Below are 14,031 nucleotides of genomic sequence, written 5' to 3'. Positions count from 1 at the left end.
CTTCACTCAGCCATGCCCGGCTCCCCTCTCGGCTCCGCGGCTGCCCCCGCTGCTCTGTGCCCGCCTGGGAGGGCGCACACTGCGGCTGTCTCGCCAGCCTTGCTCCCGCTGGCGCTGGCTCGCTCTCCAATGGTGGCTGGGGAGAGGGGGTGGCTCAGTCTTTAGACACACACAAGCGCCCCCCCTCCAGCCCAAACAGCCAAGGCCGATCCTGTAGCAACGTGGTAGGGGGGTGTTGGCACCAAAAACCACCCTCCCCAATCCCGCTTTGCAGCGCTCCTGGCGCCTTGCTCCTGCGTCCGGCCCCCCCAAGGCGCGGCGGGTGCTGGAGGGGCCCCGGGCTCGCTTCCCTCCACCCCTCCCGCGGCAGCTTCGCTCAAAGTTTGCTGGAGCTCGGCTGCCACCAAACTCTCCGCGGCTCGCTGCTGCCTCTGGCTCGCGACGGCGCGTGCACTGAAGCGCTGCCAAGCTGCAACTCCGGCTGCCTTGATTTTACTGTGCCCCCGCCCCCCCCTTCTATTCTATACTCACTAGTGACACCTAGGATCTCCAACCTGATTGGGCTAATTGTGAAATTTCATTGCCGGGGGGTGGGAAGGGGAGACAAGGGCTCAAGGCAGCGAACACACATGCTGCCCCCCCCGCTCAAAAAAACCCCTCACACGCTGCCCCCCCTCCCTGCCTTGTGCGCCCTTCTGCACACCGGGCAGGATCCGACCAGGGTAGCGAGGGGCTGGGGAAAGCACAGGCGGTCGCTCCCGCCGCCTGGCTGAAGGCTGGACATCCTAGAACGGCTGTTCTACCGCCTGCTTCTTCCTTTCACCGCAGGCAGCCAAGGGGAAGGGGCAAAGCTCAGCCTTATTTTATCCGCGCCTATTAATCAATCTTTGCTCGGCTTAGCCTCCTCCACAACTTCCAGATCAGGCACGTGAGACTTAAAAATCTCCCTCCCCCCCAATCGCACCTCCTCTTGCCAGGTAAAGGGCGAGCCCTGTGCAACTCAAGAGGGCACAGACTCTGTCTGCAGCAGCGCGGGGGGAGCGTTGCATTTAAGGAATTAGTGGCAGCCAGAGCAACAGGTCTGTCTCTCAATTCAGTATAAGATCAACAGAACAGATGCTACGGTGATGTACACTTGACAAATGTCCAAGTCAGAAAGAGAAGAGAAGTGCACAGCACTGCATGTGCAGCGCTATACACACGTGCCATGTACAGCCTCCAGCAGGGGGCAATCTAGGTACCAATCCCGCATCTGCAGGACTGTCCGTGTTTGTGCAGAACTCAGCCCAATGCCCTCCCTTCCCCCCAAATTCCTACTTGGCAGCTCTAAACTCTACCATAATACAAAACTAATAGATTTCAGAGTAGCAGGCATGTTAGTTATTTACAAAAATAACAGGTATTTTTGTGACCTCTTAGGGACCAGGACTGTGTCTCACTAGGTGTGTGTACAGCACCTCGCACAAGGTGGGCCTGATCAAGGCCTTGAGGTGATGCCACAATACAAACAACTATCAAGTTTTTAATAGTCTGTATTTCACCTTTAAATGCTCACAGTACAACACTGGGCAGAAATCTATTTCCTTTCCCTTTTGCACCAGTACATTTTTTTAAAAACAATATTATGTTTTCCTTGAAACAAATTTTATCTCCCTAGGGTGTGTATATTCATGTGGGTTGCCTGAGCCCTGGTTTACATTTCCTGATGGATGGGGATTCAAAACCTTTATTTTTTTAAGGTGGTGCAGAAAATGTATTTATTATTCTTTATCTCTTGCGTCTTGCAAGGAATCATTTGTTTTCATTCAGAGAAATGAATGCCATGTGAAGCCTGAAGAGTAATAACACAGCCAAATGACATGGGAAGAGCAAGACAAATCTGCAAGATACAATGGCAGGTGAATAACCTCTGCAGATCACTGCTATTGTGAATAGTACAGTATTATTTAATGCCCATTCTTACCTGCACTTCCGTTTAATAATACATATGAAAATCACTGGGAAAGTCAGTTCTGCCTTTAAAACTCAGCTATCCCTAAAACAGATGATGTAGATTAACCGATTTTTTGTTTTAATCTGAGGAGGTAGACGAATCAATGTGATTCTTTCTATGTCTTAAAACAATGGCTCAAGTCAATATATTGCTCATATCTCTGGATTCCATAAGGATGAGTGACAAATGAGACTTTATTTATAGGCTCTTTCATGCACAAAGCTGTGGGGGTAGAAAGGGGTCAAGACTGGATAACCCATATGGCCTCTTCTGACCCTATGAATAGCTGCAGTAAAAGAGCCCCAGGACATATTACCCAGATCTGGAGAACTGTAATCCAGATTTATTTATTTTTGCTATTGACTTTAATGACAGCAGGAGCCAACCGGTGCTGTGCAGATGCAAAGACCCTCATCCTGAGAGTTGCTGAGCACCCACAACTTTCAGAGGAGTGGAAAATACTTAGAACATAAGAGTGGCCGTACTGGGTCAGACCAAAGGTCCATCTAGCCTAGTATCCTGTCTACCAACAGTGGCCAATGCCAGGTACTCCAGAGGGAGTGAACCTAACAGGTAATGATCAAGTGATCTCTCTCCTGCCATCCATCTCCACCCTCTGACAAACAGAGTCTAGAGACACAATTCCTTACCCATCCTGGCTAATAGCCATTAATGGACTTAACCTCCATGAATTTATACAGTTCTCTTTTAAATGCTGTTATAGTCCTACCCTTCACAACTTCCTCAGGCAAGGAGTTCCACAAGTTGACTGTGGGCTGTGTGAAGAACTTCCTTTTATTTGTTTTAAACCTGCTGCCTATTAATTTCATTTAGTGACCCCTAGTTCTTGTATTATGGGAATAAGTAAATAAGGAAAAGTTATCTACTTTCTCCACATCACTCATGATTTTATAGACCTCTATCATATCCCCCCTTAGTGTTCTCTTTTCCAAGCTGAAGAGTCCTAGCCTCTTTAATCTCTCCTCACATGGGATCCATTCCAAACCCCTAATCAATTTAGTTGCCCTTCTCTAAACCTTTTCTAATACCAGAATATCTTTTTGGAGGTGAGGAGACCACATCTGTACGCAGTATTCAAGATGTGGACGTACCATCGATTTATATAAGGGCAATAATATATTCTCTGTCTCATTCTCTATCCCCCTTTTAATGATTCCTAACATCCTGTTTGCTTTTTTGACTGCCTCTGCACACTGCATGGACTTCGTCAGAGAACTATCCATGATGACTCCAAGATCTTTTTCCGATTTGTTGTAGCTAAATTAGCCCCCCCCCCCATCATATTGTATCTATAGTTGAGGTTATTTTTTCCCCCAATGTGCACCGATCAGAATTGAAGCCTCATTGTGCATTAGGGTGGAGAGAGCTTAGCAGATCAGAGCTGTTTCCATGCAATCAACCTGCAATGCCTAATTTCCCCCTTGCTCCCCATTCAAAAACATCCTGTTTAGCATCCCTTTGCTAATAATGTCCTAGATTTTGATGCAGTTGACACACTGCCCATTTAAACGGTTGGAAATTTCTTCCCTGATGGTGACTGGGTGTATAGCTCACAGCATACACATCCTTTCATTTTGTCCCTTGTTATCCAACCACATACAGGGAGCATTTATGACAACATCCAAGGCTTCTAAGCAGAAAAACATTTTTTCTAGGGTATTTTTTTCCTGTAAGTCTCAATTGTCCCTAACTACAGTGCATAGAAGCCAATTAAAAAAAGCATAAAAGGGGGGGGGGAACCCTCACAAGTTGTTCTCCTCCTACCATTTTACAGGTCTGTAAACCAACCTTGTATTTAAGTTGATAAAAGCCAGATATTCTTGCTCAATAAATCAGCTGTTGCTGCTTGAGGATTTTTTAGCTTGGGCTGAATCAGAGTTAAAAACCTAAATTATAGCGCCACCTGCAGGGGGCTCGAAATTTCAGCAGCTCTGGAAACCACAGACCACACCAAGGAGTGTATTTAAAAAAAAAAAAACAACCACAAGACAGGCAAGACAGCCTGGGTGGGGGTTTTCCTGACAGTGTGTAATTGCACCCAGACGCACTCTAGGGCATGCATGTGGCTGGGATAATGCCACTTCTCAGCTCCCTTATGGCCCTCATTTCGCTTAGTGTCTCACAAAGCTGCCCCAGGCCTGGGTTATCCTAGCATGACACCTCCTATTGCTCCAGCATCCTGAAGGAGCACCCTCAATCAAAAACTATTAATTTAATTTTCTGTACACTAAATGCCACAGTGAAACGATGAGAACTCAGGATGGTGATGCAGCTCGGCTCGGCTCGCAGAAGACCACCCGCTTCAGAATCCTGATTCTCCCCCTCACCCGCTTCAGATGTTTGAAGCTTAAACAACTTCACCAGCTCAGCCAACACCCAAAACAAAATTGGCCTCCTCTATTGAACTGTCACCATTTTTGTCTCTGACAAAGGAAGTCTTCATCGTGCTGTTGGAGTATAAAAATTTCATTACAATTGGTTTTAAAGCTGGTCCAGTGCTTAGCATGGTCATTCCTTACACTCCTGGGACAAATGGAACCCAACTATCGCTCTCTGGATTGGCTGAGACTAGAAGAGACCAAACCAGCCGACTGCACAGAATAGATGCCCTCGGTTGTTGCCAGGAAAAAGGAGGTGAGAAGTATATGTGAAAAGCAAGAAGTCTTGTCCCTTCATCTTCGCTTGAGAGACTTAAAATTAGAATAACCCAATAGGCCTTTTCCAGATCTACCTTCTAGGGATGTACAATCTTGTCCCTAACGCCAGATGGGGGTTGGGGTGTTTTTTCCCCCCAGCTCCACAAGATTCAGAAAGCTGCTCATTTGTTCTGCAGTTTTATCAGCCTCCAGTATGGGCACACAAGGAAAAAAAAGAAAAGACAGAATGGCTGGAAAGGAACACAAACAGCTGGCAATGAAGAGGAGGATGGAGAAAGGGAGGGGGGAAACGTGGGAAGAACAGGATTCTGTCAGCAACATAGTCGAGTGCCTGCTTCTGGAGGAGAATCTAGGTACAAACACTCAAGTGACAGGGAAGGAAAGAGCCCCAAAGAGTATCTGGAAAGCACCCGTGTCTCTCTTTTTACCACACTTGTATGGGGTCCAAAAAGCACCCCCCACCACACACACACAGTGTCATATGCTCTTGCTGCTAGGCTATAACTAGGCATGCAGTGGAACATGATAGGACTGGATCATCTAGAGCAAAGATGAGCTTGGCCTAGCAATCCAGCAGAAGGAAGGATGCCTGGGTTCCATTCATTTCTCTGCCACTGACTGGCTACCTGACCTCAGGCAAGTCACTTAACTCCACTGTGCCACAGTTTCTCCCCTTCTGCAAATTTTTTCCTCTGTGAGGCAGCAGATAAGTAGTGCACAGCTTAACATTTGCAGATGCGTATATGAAACACCAGGCTGGAAATCCATTTACACAATGAGACACACTGGTCAATCAGTGCCCACCCATTAAAATGTTTCCCTTCTGGACACTGCCAAGCAGCTGGACTATTCATGTACTAAATGTGTTGCCTACCAGGCTTGTCTTCTTCAGTTTTTGCAGGTGCCTAGGAGTCATTTCTCATTGTCCCTGTGAGAAAATTGGGCAACAGGCAGGAAGGAGATGGTCAGAAATCAGATCATTAGAGGTCAGAGAGACCTAATAGTTTAGAGAGTCCTCCCTCTTTCTACCCTCAGCAGTCCAGGACTCTTTCCTACAGTATGTACGCTGCTGTGTTATCCAGTCTAGTTTTCAACTCAAGCAATGGGGCTTTCATCACTTCCCCTGGGAGACTGTTCCCCAGTCAAACAGCTCTCACTGGCAGGAAGCTGTTCCTGATTATTCGGCCTTATTCTCCCCCCTCTCCCATCTCCTAGTTGCTAACCCCTTAGGTCTAAAAACACTTTTAGGCTGTTCAGTCTCTCAATCTTCCACGCCCCCTGCCCCCCACTCCCCATCCCACCCCCCCAACACTCCAATCTCTCTCTTCTCTAGAGAGATAATAGCAAGATAATCTCTTTTATTGGACCCACTGATATTGGTGAAACACAACAGAAAGACACCAAGCTAGTGCAATAAAATGTGTTACCTTACCCACCTTGACTCTCTAATAGCCTGGGACCAACACCGAGAAGGTGGTGATGTGGCGCTCAACCACAAGGTGAACGGCTCTGGATCTTTTTTTCTCCCCTCTTGTCCCATATGGTGGGTTGAGAAGAAGGATCTGGTCTTGCTTCTTCCCAGAGGGGATCAGCAGATAAGACATTCGTTCCCATTTTGCTAGCGCCGCCTAGCCCTAGGGTATGCTACCAAGGTAGTGCTCGACAGACAGTTACCAACCCCTTCACCTTATCTTGCAAACACTTTCCAACCATCGAGGCTCTCCTTCCTCTCCCTTTGGGTCCCTGAAAAGCTGCCTGTCTTCAGAACCCCACTGAACTATTCCTCTTCCCCCCCACTTCAAATGTTTGTGGGCCATTCTAGTCAGACCCTGGCTCTCATGCGTCCAAACAGCAAAGTGGCAGCTGGAGGAAGGATGGGTGAAATGAGATCCAGGGGACCAGCGAGGACAATGATAAGGAGTGTATAAAGCATAGCCCGGCACTGTGGAATTAAGAGGACATGAGAGAGAAGATGTTTCAAACTGCAGGAAACAGGCCAAGGGGACATGATACGGAAGCAGGCAGGTGGAATGACAGAATACAAGGAGGACAAATTCATTGCCTTTTCATTATGGAGGACAATACAAATAGGAAGAACAATCAATATCGAGCAAGGGAGGTGGGAGAATAATGCAGGGAGATAAGGACCTGGGATGTTCAGCATGGAGGGGTGAGGCAGAGTAACTGGTACAGAGCTAGAAGAACAGGAGTCCTTGTGGAACCTTAGAGACTAACACATTTATTTGAGCATAAGCTTTCATGGGCTACAGCCCACTTCATCAGAAGCATGCCGTGGAAAATACATTAGGAAGATGTATGTATATTTTATATATATATACACATACATACACACACACTAACGAGAGTGATCAGTTAAGGTGAGCTATTACCTTAATAGCTCGTTAGAGTGTGTATGGTAACACCCATTGTTTCATGTTCTCTGTGTATATATATATCTATCTTCCTATTGTATTTTCCACTGCATGCATCCGATGAAGTGGGCTGTAGCCCACAAAAGCTTATGCTCAAATAAATTTGTTAGTCTCTAAGGTGCCACAAGGACTCCTGTTCTTTTTGCGGATACAGACTAACACGGCTGCTACTCTGAAACCTGGTGCAGAGCTAGAGAGCCACAGAAGGCACTGCAGTAAAGAGCAATACAGGCTGGAAAGCAGAGGGGCCTGAAAGCACGAGTGAGTGATGAGGACACAGGGAAAAGGCAAAAATGGGAAACTCCAGAGAGGAAAGCTAAAGAGGTTGGTAAATAGGATGATGGGCTCAGGCAGAATCTGTCCTGGAATTGGATGGGATTAGGACTCGGAGGGATGTAGGAAAATATTTATCTGGAAGGAGACCAGGCACTGTGAAGAAAGGATAGTGCAGTGGTTAGGGCACTACTCTGGGCTAGTCACTGCTATTAGAGCTCTGATAGCAACCAATGTAGACATATCCGCGCTAGCTTGGGTAGCGACAGGGCCAGCTCCAGCATTTTTAATGCCCCAAGGGTGGCAGAGGGGGTGGAGGGGAGCCGCAATTGGCTTTTTCATTCTTCGGCAGCAGGTCCTTCCCTCCGAGAGGGACTGAGGGAGCCACCAAAGAGCCAGACATGTCACCTCTCTCCGTTGGCCACCCCAAGCATCTGCTTGCTGCGCTGGTGCCTGGAGCCGGCCCTGGGTAGCGATTGCAGCAAAGCTGCGGCAGCCTGAACTAAATGCCCAAGTACATCCCCAGGCTCTCTGGTGGCTGATACTCAGACCGCTCTGTAGCAATCACTCCTGATCCTGGGGGTTCTAACTCATGATTTTTGGTAATAGTAGGTGGTACAACCAGGCATGGAAAGAGAGGGGTGTGATTTCATAGGGGGCGAGATACAAGCAGACAAAGAACGCCTATATTTGCATACCATCCTCATCACCATGGTATCAGACTAAAAAGGACAGAAGGAGAAAGAACAGAAAAGAAAGGGGTTAGTGAAGAAAGAAACAGGAAGGGGAAGTGAAATCCATTTCCCTGATGAACAATAGAACTTGTTAAAGAATCAATGGACAGACCCCACTGTAGCCTTTATTTACAGTTAGAAGAATGCGTTTAAATCCTTTTACGTAACCGTCCATTAAAGTTGCCCATTTTCAAAGGGAATATCCTCTTTATCTCAGTGTAGAGGGGCTTAGGCGATCGATCCTTCCCATTACTCAGTGCTTACAAATAAAAACAAATATGCATTTATACTAGGTCCTGCAGTTAAAGCAGTACAGATGCTGTGCACACTAGGACAGCCCTCTGCCCTGCTTTGTATATGTGTAACACCTACACTAAGGTGTTACTACTTTAGCTTCAGCACCAGGAGGGTTATTCTGCTATGAAAATGGACCATTTTTGGAGTGAATATGGAAGGTCTTTGACCCCTTTGCAGTACTGGGCCTTCCCTGTAAGAGTTGGTGTCACATCATCTAGAGCAGGAAGTTGAACTCCTTATGCATCTAGGTGCATAGAAATGGTTAGAGCAGAGCAGTGATCTGTCTAGTCCATGATCCTGTCTCAGGACTAGACACTTCAGAGGAAGGTGCAAGACACCCCATAGTTGACATCTATAGAAGTCTCATCAGCCCATGCAGTTAGTGGTTAGCATAGACCCTGGAACCTTATTTTATTCAAGTGGATATGGTTATCCATATAAAATGCCCACTCCTTTTTTGAACCCTGCTAAGATCTTTGCCTCAATAACACTTTCTGGAAGCAAGCTGCACAAGCTAATTAGGCCATGTTAAAAAAAGTATGTCCTTTAATCAGTTTTAAATTGGTCACCTTCCAGATTGATCGGAAGATTCCTTGATCTTGTATTTTGAGGACAAGAAAGTAGGAGTGCTCAGTTTACCTTCTCTAGGCCATTCATTATATTGTATACCTTCCTTGAATCCCTTCTGATTCATGCCCCCTCTAAACAAACAGTCAGATTTTTTCCTCAGGCTCACCTCATATGGAAGTCTCTCCACATCTCTGATCATTGTCACTACCCATCGCTGGACGACATTTCTATTTAAACTGTTTGGATTACAAGCTCTTTGGGGCAGGGACTGTCTCTAACTATGCGACTGGTTCCCGTTGTGCTGCCTGCTGTACAAATCTCATTTGCTGCCTCTCTAGACACTACCATAGACAAATAAAATAATGCTGTCCCTTTAAACTCAGTTAATGTCTCATCTCATGACTTGACAACAGCCCCACCCCCATCCCTTTAACTGCTTTTATACAAGTTCCCGATGAAGGAATAAACCTGCCAAAGGAATAAAAGCTGCAAAAGAAATAAGCTTGCTGTGCATGTTGTAGCCCTTTATATATAGGAAGCCCCACTGAAGCCCCTCTCAAATGAATAGAGAGATAATGTTAATGGAATTATGCACTGTGTCTGATCAGGGACTGCCACTGAAAGATAAATGCCAAGGCAAAGCTGAGGCATTTAATCAAAAATAAACCACCTCACCGTTTTCCTTCTTCCAAAGAAGCAAACCATGGTCCTGTCACTGCATATTATTTTGTTGGCATTATCTCTTATTTCCAAATAATTCAATATAACGGGGAAGGGGGGGGTGGAAATGTGAAATCAAATTAATTAGAGTGACCCAACAAACTTGTGTTTGCACTGGAAGATTTAACATGGCAGCAAATCTAGTAGGAGACAAATTGCCTTCGAATTAATTTAAGGGAGATAATTTGGGGCATATCAAATTTATTTAGGATCAATTTTAATAAGCGAAAATAAAGTCAAGCAGTGGGTGATACAATCGGCCAATCAAAAGCCAACTCTAGTAGCGGTTTGTACAGTAGACTGACAGTTACTTAGGAAGCCGTTATGTGGAAAGCTTCATTTTTGTATGGCTGAGACAATTAAAAGGACACTCTCATTTCAACCAGCTGAACCAGTTAGTCATGAATAAATTCTGATGAATTTGGCCCTTCTCCCCATTTGCAAGTAGCCAGAGCCCTTAGCACATTTTGAGGCTCTGAGGTAAAATTCACTTTGGTGTGGATAGCCAGCGGAAGGCCCCGTGCAGCACTTTAGCTGTCAAAATGGCACACAGCCATGTTGCATGGTCCAATACATTGGGCACCGGACTGGGTTCTGCCATGAACTCACTGGGACACCTTGGACAAGTCACTTCCCTTTTGTACTAACGTAATATAGCCCCATCTGTGTGCTAGGTATACTACAGAAAGGAATGGAAACAGGGAACTTGCCCCCCTGCAAAGAGATTACAATCTAAATACATTGGGTTTTAACACAATTTTGTACATGTTTATCTTTATAAGCTTTGGGAGTTGACAGTATATATTGGGCCAGATCCTCAGCTGCTGTAATACAGCCTTGCTCTACTGGAGATAGATTTATACCCACTTGATCTGGCCCATTGTATTTATTGAGTCAATAGCTGGTGGTGGAAGACAGTCACTGCCATTCACCAAGGACATTCACTCGTGACCTGAATGCATTTACATTCCCAGACCAGGAACCGTTTTAAAACTGGAGTTTCACTACTTAGTATCCAAAAATATCACACCCAGCTGGTGCAAGCTCCCCTGCTGCAGAGATTTTCCAGAGCATACCAAACTCTGCTGCTGCAGCCACTCCCTGCTCCCCTTTAATCCCCTTAGCAGACCTTCAATCTGTAAAGAGACAAGGTGCAGGTAAGTGTAATCCTGGTATTCCCATAGGAGGGCTACACATACAGTTACCATACTCCATGTGGGACAAGAAGGAATTAGACCCTATTTCAATGGGGGAGGGGAAGGAGACAAGAGGAGATGGAAGGATATTGTCTCCAGGGGATAAGTAGAAGTCACTAGTTTTTAGTGGTCCAAGCAAGACAAGACTTTTAGAGTATTTAGGTTTTGGCTTTAAACTCCACACCAAAAGGCTCCTCATTGTAAGTGAGGGCTCCCCTTGACGTACATTGAAATGTCAAAGTAAAATGCCAAAGTAAAAATTCACCCAAGCAGCACTAACACATCATTATTGTAATGATTGATTAATAATAATAAATCAGAGAGCCATTACGGTAGGCACTATGCACTATAAACAATGATCGCATCTCTTATCTGCTGGCATGTTTTCCCTGCAGGGGACGGTGGGGTGTGGGGGGCTATTAACCCATGAGTGGTAGGGCCAGTTTGGGAAGTCAGGGTTTCAAGCAATCACTTCTTTCACTGGTCCAATCTTCCAAATACGAGGATGTACGAGAAAGATTTCCTCAGATTATCTGGCACTGTAAGAGATATTACATCCAAAAGCAATGAGGAAAATCTGTGCCTGACCCTGGGAGAAAGGAGAGACATGGCACCACGCTACAGAGCAACCTGCCACCAGATCAGGAACAGACAGCGGTCAGCCTCCAAGCACAGTATGTAACTCTATTCTGGGTGGGTGATATTCCCACCCTGAGAGATACCTTTAGGATCTGCTTCTTCCTCACCATCAGAAGAGACCAGGGTGCATCATGGAACCCATGGTCCAACCAGGAGCCTGGCCTATGCAGGAGTATGGGAGTATGAGGCACCCAAACCATTGCTCCCGTGAAGCAAATGTGAGTAGAAATATTTTGGATTCCAATATTTCCCCCCAAACTCAACATTTTCTAGCCAGCTCTCATGGCTTACTCCCCTGCCCATACAGGAATGAGCTATACCAGCGTAGCCACCTTTATACTGGTATAACTGCATCCACTCTTGGTGGTTGGTACCACATGGAACAGTTTGTGTGAAGACAGACCTCACCCTTTAGCTTGTCCTGCCAATGAATTGAAATGAGAGCAGTCCCAACACCACTTACTCACCCCAACCTGTGTGTTACAGTAGTTACTAATGAATACTAGGCATTCCAGTACTTCCAGGAATGGCTTGGGCCCATTTCCACTGGCATGACTCTGCACACACAGTGCATACAAAGTCACACTGCAGGGAGGACACCATTTTGAAGAACAGACTGCCCTGCCCCCTGCACTAGCACAGTGTGAACTTCAAAATGGCCCCATCCTCCATGCCATGTGGGTTACCAGACAAAACCACATCTGGTTTATATCACTCTGGACAGGGAACAAGTCAGACAAAAGCAGGACTGTCCAACTTAAAACCAAATGAAATGCCTGCCTATGGCGTGTCATCACTGCTCATCCCGTTGGAGAACAGAAGAACTGTTCACAGTCCCTCTTAGGAAGCATGGTTGTTACTGCCCAGGGCTTGTTGTCCCCTGTCAACGAGGATGCAATTGGAAATGATACATGCCGGGCCATAAAAGATTATGAAGATTTAAAGGCCTCCCAGTGATTTATGCCTCTGTAATTAAGGGCTTTTAAATTTTAATTTAAAAGTTATGGGAGTTGTCTTTCCTTCTGAAAAATGCATTTATGGTTGGCTGCTTGGGTGAACGGAATAGCATTAAGCCCCACTGCATCTGCTAGCCCTGAGATCACAGCGCTTCCTCAAGCATAGGCAGTGAGGTGGGATAGAAGAGGGGAAATAAATGCCAACTTTTTACTGCAGCTTTAAGATCCTGCAATAATAAATCAGCCTATTCCGAGCCGTCTAGGTGAAATTAGCCCACTATGTCCTAGCTGCTTTCTTGTTAAACTCTCCAAGACTCTTCAAGGGGTACTGCCAAAAGAGGAGAACAAATTGTGTCTCAAATCTTTTTGTACTCTGAGAGAAAGTTATTCCGACAGCAGAAAGTCTAGGGTAGAGTGCAGAACAGAGTGGTGTGAAATCATTGCTGCAGAGCCCATAGATCTGGTTACTGGGGAATTCCCCCAACACGTGAGCCGTCCCCAGGTGATACAGAGCTGGGGTATCAGGTTCACAGATTCCCAGGCCAGAAGGAACCATTGTGATCTAGTCTGACCACCTGTAGAGCACAGGCTAGACAACTTACCCAAAACCATGCCTAGGCAGCCTACAGTACGTCTTTCAGAAAAACATCCACTCTTGATTTTAAAGTTGTCGATTATAGAGAATCCACCATGACTCTTGGTTAATAGTGCCAATGGCCAGTTAATCTCACTATTAAAATGTATGCCTTATGTCCAGTCTGAATCTGTTTTGCTTCAACTTCCAGCCATTGGATTGTATACATGTCTCTACTAGACTGAAAGACTCATTTTTTAAATGTGTCCCCCTCAGATACATACAGACTGTAATCACATCACCCCTTAATTTTTGTGGCTCCTCTCTGAACCTTCTCCAATTTATCGCATCCTTCCTGAGTTGCAGGTACCAGAACAGCTATGGTTGGACCATTGCCAAATAGGGAGACAAAATAATCTCTCTACTCCTACATGAGATTCCCCAGTTTATGCATCCCAGGATCGCATTAGCTCTTTTGGCTACAGCTTCACACTGGAAGCTCATCTTCAGCTGATTATCCACCAAGTCTTTTTCAGAGCCCCAAGTCTTTTTCAGAGTCACTGCTGCCCAGGATAGAGTCTCGCATCCTGTAATCATGGCCGATGTTCTTTGCTCCTCAATGTACACTTATGAGTTTGTACATTTATATACTCTAACCCCCCTTCTTCCCAGATGCAGCAATGTGTTGGAGGCACAGCTGCTCTCTGGCTATCCTTGACTGCTGAGAAAGTCCCTTTGGGGGCCTATGGCAGCTGAGAGCAAGGCCTCAGCCACACAACAAAGCTGTGCTGGTTTAGTTCGCTCAGTTCTTTTGCGTGTCCACCTTTGTTTCAGTTTAGCAGTGCCTATCAAGTGAGGTCAAGTCGATTGCTTACTAAAGTAAGTTCAATCAGTAATGGCACTCACATCAACATGCAAGATTCCACACAAATGTGATTGCACCAAATTAACTAATCCAATACCGCTTTC

The sequence above is a fragment of the Gopherus flavomarginatus genome, chromosome 1 (genome assembly GCF_025201925.1).
Source record: "Gopherus flavomarginatus isolate rGopFla2 chromosome 1, rGopFla2.mat.asm, whole genome shotgun sequence".
NCBI classification, from domain to species: domain Eukaryota; kingdom Metazoa; phylum Chordata; order Testudines; family Testudinidae; genus Gopherus; species Gopherus flavomarginatus.
Note: the sequence above shows the minus strand (reverse complement) of the source record.